This window comes from Cherax quadricarinatus, chromosome 83 (assembly GCF_038502225.1).
Source record: "Cherax quadricarinatus isolate ZL_2023a chromosome 83, ASM3850222v1, whole genome shotgun sequence".
Classification (NCBI taxonomy): Eukaryota; Metazoa; Arthropoda; class Malacostraca; order Decapoda; family Parastacidae; genus Cherax; species Cherax quadricarinatus.
This window is the reverse complement of record NC_091374.1, coordinates 3367089-3379256: the sequence shown is the minus strand read 5'-3', so window position 1 is coordinate 3379256 and position 12168 is coordinate 3367089.

Here is a 12168-nt window from a genome sequence, read left to right as displayed (position 1 = left end):
TTCCTCTTGCACTCTCCCCTACCCTTAGCAACCCCTGCACTCATTCACTCCTGCCCTTTATCACCTTTGCACATTCCTTCTTTTGCACATCCCTACTTGCAAAGCTGTATGGCCCTTTTAGGTTTAGCATTTAGTTTGATTGTTGTTATTATTATCATTCAGGAGGGATATCAAAGGGCCAGACTTGTGAATATCAAGTATCGAGGAAGTATACAGTATGGACAAGCAACTGGGTTGAGTGGCAGTTTTGGTATTAGTTGGAGCCATAATCATCAGTGATAATTACAGCACAAAACATCGGCAACTCGTAACTTAATAGCTAATAGATGATGAATAACACTGCAGATTATGAATAACACTGAGCATATCTTTGAAGGTATCCTTTAGTTAAATCTTATTTTCAATATTGCCTTCATCACCTATGCAACTTTTGTTTTTCTTGAAGAAAGTTCCTTGATTCCAGTCAGGGGCTCTAAGGTGTGGAACTGAATTATTTTTCCTCCCCTCATTTTAAAATATTTTGATACATATATCCCCTCAGGGAAGGTCCCGTGATGTTGGTGAGGGGCTCTTGATTTAGGGAATTGGATTTGTGCTCCAGTTCCCCGATTTAAGCCGGAATGCCTTCCACATCCCCCCCAGGTGCTGTATAATCCTACGGGTTTAGCGCTTCCCCCTTGATTATAATAATAATAATAATTTATTACATATATGAATGTGAAAATATAATAAATTCTTACCTCAAAAAAAAAAAAAAAAAATAGAGTGGTAGAAAAAAAATATTCAAATGGTTTCTAGGTGAAATCTTGATATTTCCTTGAAGACTTTTTATTTACTCTGAAGCTGCAGGCCCTTCTGTATACACCTTCAAAAGTTAGATAATTAAACCATACCATGGGCGGGGATAGAACCCGTGATCAGAGAGTCTCAGAATTCCAGACCGTCGCGGGTTCTATCCCCGCCCGTGGTATGGTTTGTTTGCAATCGTGTCATTACGATTTCGTGAGTCACATTAGATAATTCTATGAACATGCTAGGGTTTACCATGGTGGCATAAAAATTTCCCCTTTATCTATTGGATTTACAAGCTAAACACTAACAATTCTATTGAATGATCTAGCCTCTGAGAAAGATTTATATGGAAAGGATTAATTATCTTTTTAATTACCCTTGCTGTTTAACTGCATACCATATTCACTTGTCTTCGTAAGAGCACAGACATGAAGCCAGGAACTGTGACTCGACCCCTGCGACTACAAATGGGTGAGTACAAGCAGGGAGAAAGTGGACCTAGTAATGACCAGCTAAGAGGTTGGGCCAGGAGCTATAAAACCACTGCAACCATAAATAGGCAAGTACACACATTGGCTATCTCCCACTGAGGTAGGGTGACCTGAAAAAAGAAACTATAATTCACTCCATCACTGTCTTGCCAATACCACAGTTCAGATGCCCCTCCTAACTGCAAATATCCCTACCTATCCTTCAGAGTGCAGGCATTGTACTTCCCACCTGTAGCTAACCAGTTTCTCCGAATCCCTTCATAAATTGTTACTTTGCTCACATTCCAACAGTTTGTCAAGTCTCAAATACCATTTGCCTCCATGCCTGCTGGATGTCCAAGTCCCTCGCAGACAAAACCTTTACCCACTCTCCCTCTAACCTTTTCCAGGGCGATCCCTACCCTCGAGGGCTCCTTCCTCTCTAAATGTCCAAACCACCTCAACAGCCCCTCCCTTTGGATGACAGTTTTATTAACGCTGTACCTCCTAATCTCCAAACTACGAATTATCTGCTTAATATTCACACCACACATTGCCCTGACACATCTCCACTGTCTCTCCAGTCTCCTCGCTGCAACGTTCACAACCCATGCTTCACACCCATGTAGCTGTATAGCCCTTGTGGCTTAGCGCTTCTTTTTGATTATAATAATAATCACACCCATGTAAGAGTATTGATACCACTATACTCTCATACTTTCCCTTCTTGCCTCTATGGATAACGTTCCTGGTCTCCACAGACGCCTCAATGCACAAACGACCCCATGTAAGAGACAACATAAAATCAAGTAAGAAAATCAGTCTGACTTTTTTGGGTTATCCTAGGCAATTTACACTATTTATGATTATTGTACTTATGTGTACCTATGCCTACTTATTATTATTATAATCACAACCAAGCGCTCAACCTGTAAGGGTCATACAGCGCTGCTAAAGTGCCTAAATAAGTTTAACAGCTAATCCTCCAATATACAATAGACCTGACCCTTTCCCTAATCTGACTTAACTGCTAACATATATATCATTTCGTCGCATACTCTTGTTAAGCATAGAGATGTAACCATAGACCATGTATACACCGTTATTCGTCTACCTGGCCTGAACCAGTGCTGGTGGTGACTCTTGTCACCACCAGCACTGCCTGGTACGGTGGCCTGGAGGCCCCCGGCACCAACACGTCTACACTCCCAGTCATCTTCATGCTTCAACCCCTCAAGGAAGGTTCCTTGATGTTGGTGAGGGGCTCTTGATTTAGGGAATTGGATCTGTGCTCCAGTTTCCCGAATTAAGCCTGAATGCCTTCCACATACCCCCACCCCAGGCGCTGTATAATCCTCCGGGTTTAGAGCTTCCCCCTTGATTATAATAATAATAATATTTCACGCTTTACCATCACTATATAGACTCAATACTCTCTATTCTTTATGCATTATAACATGTATCACTGTGTGTACACTGGGTGTACATTATTCCCTATATTAGGTATTAATGTATGTTCTACTGGTGCTATGTATGATAATATATATAACTGTATTCGTGTATACCTGAATAAACATAGTATATATATATTGAGTACTCTGTCCTTTATATACCAAAAATATATGTTTCAGTATATATATTCTAAACTCAATTAACCAATCATGTCTCAAAGCACATATGCTGGTAGTTTACAACACATATCTCACTAAGTATTCCTTGAATATTGGTATACATTTTTCACTAAGTATTCCTTGAATATTGGTATACATATTTCACTAAATATTCCATATTGAGTACTCTGTCCTTTATATACCAAAAATATATGTTTCAGTATATATATTCTAAACTCAATTAACCAATCATGTCTCAAAGCACATATGCTGGTAGTTTACAACACATATCTCACTAAGTATTCCTTGAATATTGGTATACATATTTCACTAAGTATTCCTTGAATATTGGTATACATATTTCACTAAATATTCCTTGAATATTGGTATACATATTTCACTAAATATTCCTTGAATATTGGTATACATATTTCACTAAATATTCCTTGAATATTGGTATACATATTTCACTAAGTATTCCTTGAATATTGGTATACATATTTCACTAAATATTCCTTGAATATTGGTATACATATTCCATGTAGCTTATATGTTAAAATACTGAAAATTACATAAGATTAGCGCATAAGTTGTATCATGTACTTGCAGAAATAAAGATTATTAATATTATCATTAATTTTGTGAACATCTGTATATTATAAATCTTAGTTTAGAGTAATTATATTCTTGGTATACCTGGAGTTTACCTGGAGTTCACCTGGAGAGAGTTCTGGGGGTCAACGCCCCCGCGGCCCGGTCTGTGACCAGGCCTCCTGGTGGATCAGAGCCTGATCAACCAGGCTGTTACTGCTGGCTGTACGCAAACCAACGTACGAGCCACAGCCCGGCTGGTCAGGAACCGACTTTAGGTGCTTGTCCAGTGCCAGCTTGAAGACTGCCAGGGGTCTGTTGGTAATCCCCCTTATGTATGCTGGGAGGCAGTTGAACAGTCTCGGGCCCCTGACACTTATTGTATGGTCTCTTAACGTGCTAGTGACACCCCTGCTTTTCATTGGGGGGATGTTGCATCGTCTGCCAAGTCTTTTGCTTTCGTAGTGAGTGATTTTCGTGTGCAAGTTCGGTACTAGTCCCTCTAGGATTTTCCAGGTGTATATAATCATGTATCTCTCCCGCATACATACATACATATATATATATATATATATATATATATATATATATATATATATATATATATATATATATATATATATATATATATATATATATATATATATATATATATATATATATATATATATATATATATATATATATATATATATATATATATATATGTATATGTGTGTGTGTGTGTGTGTGTATGTTATATATATATATATATATATATATATATATATATATATATATATATATATATATATATATATATATATATATATATATATATATATATATATATATATGTGTGTGTGTGTGTGTGTGTATGTGTGTGTGTGTGTGTGTGTGTGTGTGTGTGTGTGTGTGTATGTGTGTGTGTGTGTGTGTGTGTGTGTGTGTACTCACCTATTTGTACTCACCTATTTGTGGTTGCAGGGGTCGATTCACAGCTCCTGGCCCCGCCTCTTCGCTGATTGCTACTAGATCCTCTCTCTCCCTGCCCCATGAGCTTTATCATACCTCGCCTTAAAACAATGTATGGTTCCCGCCTCCACTACGTCACTTTCTTGGCTATTCCACGACCTAACTATTCTATGATTGAAGAAATACTTCCTAACATCCCTTTGATTCATCTGAGTCTTCAACTTCCAATTGTGACCTCTTGTGTCTGTGTCCCTTCTCTGGAACATCCCGTCTTTGCCCACCTTGTCTATTCCGCGCAGTATTTTATATGTCGTTATCATGTCTCCCCTGACCCTCCTGTCCTCTAGTGTCGTTAGGCCGATTTCCCTCAACCTTTCTTCGTAGGACAGTCCCCGTAGCTCTGGGACTAGTCTTGTTGCAAACCTTTGCACTTTCTCTAATTTCTTGACGTGCTTGACTAGGTGTGGGTTCCAAACTGGTGCTGCATACTCCAGTATGGGCCTGACGTAAATGGTATACAGAGTCTTAAACGAATCCTTACTGAGGTATCGGAACGCTATCCGTAGGTTTGCCAGGCGCCCGTATGCTGCAGCAGTTATCTGATTGATGTGCGCCTCAAGAGATATGCTCGGTGTTATACTCACCCCCAGATCTTTTTCCTTGAGTGAGGTTTGCAGTCTTTGGCCATCTAAACTATATTGTGTCTGCGGCCTTCTTTGCCCTTCCCCAATCTTCATGACTTTGCATTGGCAGGGTTAAACTCAAGGAGCCAGTTGCTGGACCAGGCTTGTAGCCTGTCCAGGTCTCTTTGTAGTCCTGCCTGATCCTCATCCGATTTGATTCTTCTCATTAACTTCACATCATCTGCGAACAAGGACACTTCTGAGTCTATTCCTTCCGTTATGTCGTTCACATATACCAAGAACAGCACAGGTCCTAGGACTGACACCTGTGGAACCCCGCTTGTCACAGGCGCCCACTCTGACATCTCGTCACATACCATGACTCCTTGTTGCCTCCCTGTCAGGTATTCTCTGATCCATTGCAGTGCCTTTCTTGTTATGTGTGCCTGATCCTCTAGCTTTTGCAGTAGCCTCTTGTGAGGAACTGTGTCGAAGGCCTTCTTGCAGTCCAAAAAAAATGCAGTCGATCCACCCCTCTCTGTCTTGTCTTACTTCTGTCACCTTGTCATAAAACTCTAGTAGGTTTGTGACACAGGATTTTCCTTTCCTGAAACCGTGCTGGTTGTCAATTATACACTTGTTTCTTTCCAGGTGCTCCACCACTCTCCTCCTGATGATCTTCTCCATGACCTTGCATACTATACACGTTAGTGATACAGGTCTGTAGTTTAGTGCCTCATGTCTGTCTCCCTTTTTAAAAATTGGGACTACATTTGCCATCTTCCATACCTCAGGGAGTTGCCCAGTTTCAAATGATGTGTCGAAGATCTTTGTTAATGGCACACACAATATCTCTGCTCCCTCTTTAAGGACCCACGGAGAGATGTTGTCTGGTCCCACCGCCTTTGCAGGGTTAAACTCAAGGAGCCAGTTGCTGGACCAGGCTTGTAGCCTGTCCAGGTCTCTTTGTAGTCCTGCCTGATCCTCATCCGATTTGATTCTTCTCATTAACTTCACATCATCTGCAAACAAGGACACTTCTGAGTTTATTCCTTCCGTTATGTCGTTCACATATACCAAGAACAGCACAGGTCCTAGGACTGACACCTGTGGAACCCCGCTTGTCACAGGCGCCCACTCTGACATCTCGTCACATACCATGACTCGTTGTTGCCTCCCTGTCAGGTATTCTCTGATCCATTGCAGTGCCTTTCTTGTTATGTGTGCCTGATCCTCTAGCTTTTGCAGTAACCTCTTGTGAGGAACTGTGTCGAAGGCCTTCTTGCAGTCCAAAAAAATGCAGTCGATCCACCCCTCTCTGTCTTGTCTTACTTCTGTCACCTTGTCATAAAACTCTAGTAGGTTTGTGACACAGGATTTTCCTTCCCTGAAACCGTGCTGGTTGTCAATTATACACTTGTTTCTTTCCAGGTGCTCCACCACTCTCCTCCTGATGATCTTCTCCATGACCTTGCATACTATACACGTTAGTGATACAGGTCTGTAGTTTAGTGCCTCATGTCTGTCTCCCTTTTTAAAAATTGGGACTACATTTGCCATCTTCCATACCTCAGGGAGTTGCCCAGTTTCAAATGATGTGTCGAAGATCTTTGTTAATGGCACACACAATATCTCTGCTCCCTCTTTAAGGACCCATGGAGAGATGTTGTCTGGTCCCACCGCCTTTGAGGTGTCAAGTTCGCATAGCAGCTTCTTCACCTCCTCCTTGGTTATATGTACCTCATCCAGCACTTGCTGGTGTACCCCCCTGTTCTGATTTCCTGGAGTCCTACTGGTTTCCACTGTAAATACTTCTTTAAATCTTGTGTTGAGCTCCTGACATACCTCTCGGTCGTTTCTTGTGAATTCCCCATCACCCTTCCTCAGTCTGATTACCTGGTCCTTGGCTGTTGTTTTCCTCCTGATGTGGCTGTACAACAGCTTCGGGTCAGTCTTGACTTTCGATGCTATGTCATTTTCATATTGTCTCTGAGCCTCCCTTCTTATCTGTGCATATTCGTTTCTGGCTCTTCGGCTAATCTCTTTATTTTCCTGAGTTCTCTGTCTTCTGTACCTTTTCCATTCTCTAGTACACCTAGTTTTTGCCTCCCTACACCTTTGGGTGAGCCAAGGACTCGTTCTGTTCTTCCCATTATTTCTGTTTCCCTTGGGAACAAACCTCTCCTCTGCCTCCTTGCATTTTGTTGCCACATAGTCCATCATTTCTTGTACTGGTTTTCCTGTCAGTTCCCTCTCCCACTGAATGTCTTGAAGGAAGTTCCTCATGCCTGAGTAGTTCCCCCTTTTGTAGTTTGGTTTTTCCCACCCTATTCCTGCTACTCTCTCCACTTGGAGCTCAACTATGTAGTCGAAGCACAGAGCCACATGATCACTAGCTCCCAGGGGCGTATGTGTGTGTTAGCTAAAAAAAAAAGAATTCCCCTCCCTTTCTGTAGCTACATTCATCAGACACCTTTTGGCTCTCGTCTTGAACTGGTTCATGTTATGACTGGCTTTGACATGTGCAGGCAGTCTGTTCCATTCCTTTATTACTGTACAATAAAAGGTGTTTGAAGCCTGGTCACTGACTGTGGGTACTACAAAGTTGTGCTCTCGCAGGGCCCTACACGGTTGTACTGTATTCATTAATTTAATATGCAAATTTGGACGTATACAAGCCAAAAGCAGGATGCACTAAAACTGAATATACTCCAGAATTTTGAAACTAATCAGAATAGGTATTCTGAAGTTATCGCATGTGATCTATTGGGTGAGAAGCTGAGCCGTCAAGATAAGTGGGTGGCCTTACTGTTATGTTCAAGGCCAATATTGTCAAAGTACCACACTTGGATCCACTTCAAGGATAGCGTGAAACAAGCTTTTATGCCACAAGACGGGCAGAAAGCAGCAACTTCACTCTGGCTGTACCCTTCTCCAGAACATCACTCCATCTGAGATCATATATACCCAGGATGACTCGAGTATGGAACACATTCGTACAGCATAATGATGTCAACGAGATAAAGTCAGTTGATCACATGAAAATGCTGGCCCACAGATGGCTCCAACTTCATCCTGTTTCCTACTTGTATGTCTCATAACAATAAAAATGCTTTCAAATGAGCTGATGTAGGTAACAGCTCTTAGCTTTTCACTAAAGTTAGGAATCCTTTACCTGTAAATAGCTTGTCAATAAAGCTAGGAATCCTTAACCTTGTCAAACCCTGTGTAAAAAAAAAAAAAATACGTGAATGACTGTTTCCTTGATTAAAAGTATAGGTATGAAAACTGAGGCATAAATGGTGAAGTGAAGTGGAAGTGTGTGTTACGACCTCTGAGGTCCTCCTTTTTCTACTGCCAACATGAACAGGACACAGGAGGCAAACAGGACACAGGAGGCAAACAGGACACAGGAGGCAAACAGGACACAGGAGGCAAACAGGACACAGGAGACAAACAGGACACAGGAGGCAAACAGCACACGGGAGGCAAACAGGACACGGGAGGCAAACAGGACACAGGAAGCAAACAGGACACAGGAGGCAAACAGGACACAGGAGGCAAACAGGACACAGGAGGCAAACAGGACACAGGAGGCAAACAGGACACAGGAGGCAAACAGGACACAGGAGGCAAACAGGACACAGGAGGCAAACAGGACACAGGAGGCAAACAGGACACAGGAGGCAAACAGGACACAGGAGGCAAACAGGACACAGGAGGCAAACAGGACACAGGAGGCAAACAGGACACAGGAAACAAATAGGACACAGGAGGCAAACAGGACACAGGAGGCAAACAGGACACAGGAGGCAAACAGGACACAGGAGGCAAACAGGACACAGGAGGCAAACAGGACACAGGAGGCAAACAGGACACGGGAGGCAAACAGGACACAGGAGGCAAACAGGACACAGGAGGCAAACAGGACACAGGAGGCAAACAGGACACAGGAGACAAACAGGACACAGGAGGCAAACAGGACACGGGAGGCAAACAGGACACAGGAAGCAAACAGGACACAGGAGGCAAACAGGACACAGGAGGCAAACAGGACACAGGAGGCAAACAGGACACAGGAGACCAACAGGACATAGGAGGCAAACAGGACACAGGAGGCAAACAGGACACGGGAGGCAAACAGGACACGGGAGGCAAACAGGACACAGGAGGCAAACAGGACACGGGAGGAAAACAGGACACAGGAGGCAAACAGGACACAGGAGGCAAACAGGACACAGGAGGCAAACAGGACACAGGAGGCAAACAGGACACAGGAGGCAAACAGGACATAGGAGGCAAACAGGACACAGGAGGCAAACAGGACACGGGAGGCAAACAGGACACGGGAGGCAAACAGGACACAGGAGGCAAACAGGACACGGGAGGAAAACAGGACACAGGAGGCAAACAGGACACGGGAGGCAAACAGGACACAGGAGGCAAACAGGACACAGGAGGCAAACAGGACACAGGAGGCAAACAGGACACGGGAGGCAAACAGGACACAGGAGGCAAACAGGACACAGGAGGCAAACAGGACACAGGAGACCAACAGGACATAGGAGGCAAACAGGACACAGGAGGCAAACAGGACACAGGAGGCAAACAGGACACAGGAGGCAAACAGGACACAGGAAGCAAACAGGACACAGGAGGCAAACAGGACACAGGAGGCAAACAGGACACAGGAGGCAAACAGGACACAGGAGGCAAACAGGACACGGGAGGCAAACAGGACACAGGAGGCAAACAGGACACGGGAGGCAAACAGGACACAGGAGGCAAACAGGACACAGGAGGCAAACAGGACACAGGAGGCAAACAGGACACAGGAGACAAACAGGACACAGGAGGCAAACAGGACACGGGAGGCAAACAGGACACAGGAAGCAAACAGGACACAGGAGGCAAACAGGACACAGGAGGCAAACAGGACACAGGAGGCAAACAGGACACAGGAGACCAACAGGACATAGGAGGCAAACAGGACACAGGAGGCAAACAGGACACGGGAGGCAAACAGGACACGGGAGGCTAACAGGACACAGGAGGCATACAGGACACTGGAGGAAAACAGGACACAGGAGGCAAACAGGACACAGGAGGCAAACAGGACACAGGAGGCAAACAGGACACAGGAGGCAAACAGGACACAGGAGGCAAACAGGACCCAGGAGGGAAACAGGACACAGGAGGCAAACAGGACACCGGAGGCAAACAGGACACGGGAGGCAAACAGGACACAGGAGGCAAACAGGACACGGGAGGAAAACAGGACACAGGAGGCAAACAGGACACGGGAGGCAAACAGGACACAGGAGGCAAACAGGACACAGGAGGCAAACAGGACACAGGAGGCAAACAGGACACGGGAGGCAAACAGGACACAGGAAGCAAACAGGACACAGGAGGGAAACAGGACACAGGAGGCAAACAGGACACAGGAGGCAAACAGGACACAGGAGACCAACAGGACATAGGAGGCAAACAGGACACAGGAGGCAAACAGGACACGGGAGGCAAACAGGACACGGGAGGCAAACAGGACACAGGAGGCAAACAGGACACGGGAGGAAAACAGGACACAGGAGGCAAACAGGACACAGGAGGCAAACAGGACACGGGAGGCAAACAGGACACAGGAGGCAAACAGGACACAGGAGGCAAACAGGACACAGGAGGCAAACAGGACACAGGAGGCAAACAGGACACAGGAGGCAAACAGGACATAGGAGGCAAACAGGACACAGGAGGCAAACAGGACACAGGAGGCAAACAGGACACAGGAGGCAAACAGGACACAGGAGGCAAACAGGACACGGGAGGCAAACAGGACACAGGAGGCAAACAGGATACAGGAGGCAAACAGGACACAGGAGGCAAACAGGACACAGGAGACCAACAGGACACAGGAGGCAAACAGGACACAGGAGGCAAACAGGACACGGGAGGCAAACAGGACACAGGAGGCAAACAGGACACAGGAGGCAAACAGGACATAGGAGGCAAACAGGACACAGGAGGCAAACAGGACACAGGAGGCAAACAGGACACAGGAGGCAAACAGGACACAGGAGGCAAACAGGACACAGGAGGCAAACAGGACACGGGAGGCAAACAGGACACAGGAGGCAAACAGGACACAGGAGGCAAACAGGACACGGGAGGCAAACAGGACACAGGAAGCAAACAGGACACAGGAGGCAAACAGGACACAGGAGGCAAACAGGACACAGGAGGCAAACAGGACACGGGAGGCAAACAGGACACGGGAGGCAAACAGGACACAGGAGGCAAACAGGACACGAGAGGCAAACAGGACACAGGAGGCAAACAGGACAAAGGAGGCAAACAGGACACGGGAGGCAAACAGGACACGGGAGGCAAACAGGACACAGGAAGCAAACAGGACACAGGAGGCAAACAGGACACAGGAGGCAAAGAGGACACATGAGGCAAACAGGACACAGGAGGCAAACAGGACACAGGAGGCAAACAGGACACGGGAGGCAAACAGGACACAGGAGGCAAACAGGACACAGGAAGCAAACAGGACACAGGAGGCAAACAGGACACAGGAGGTAAACAGGACACGGGAGGCAAACAGGACACGGGAGGCAAACAGGACACAGGAGGCAAACAGGACACAGGAGGCAAACAGGACACAGGAGGCAAACAGGACACAGGAGACCAACAGGACATAGGAGGCAAACAGGACACAGGAGGCAAACAGGACACAGGAGACCAACAGGACACAGGAGACCAACAGGACATAGGAGGCAAACAGGACACAGGAGGCAAACAGGACACGGGAGGCAAACAGGACACAGGAGGCAAACAGGACACAGGAGGCAAACAGGACACGGGAGGCAAACAGGACACGGGAGGCAAACAGGACACGGGAGGCAAACAGGACACGGGAGGAAAACAGGACACAGGAGGCAAACAGGACACAGGAGGCAAACAGGACACAGGAGGGAAACAGGACACGGGAGGCAAACAGGACACAGGAGGCAAACAGGACACAGGAGGCAAACAGGACATAGGAGGCAAACAGGACACAGGAGGCAGACAGGACACAGGAGGCAAACAGGACACGGGAGGCAAACAGGACACAGGAGGCAA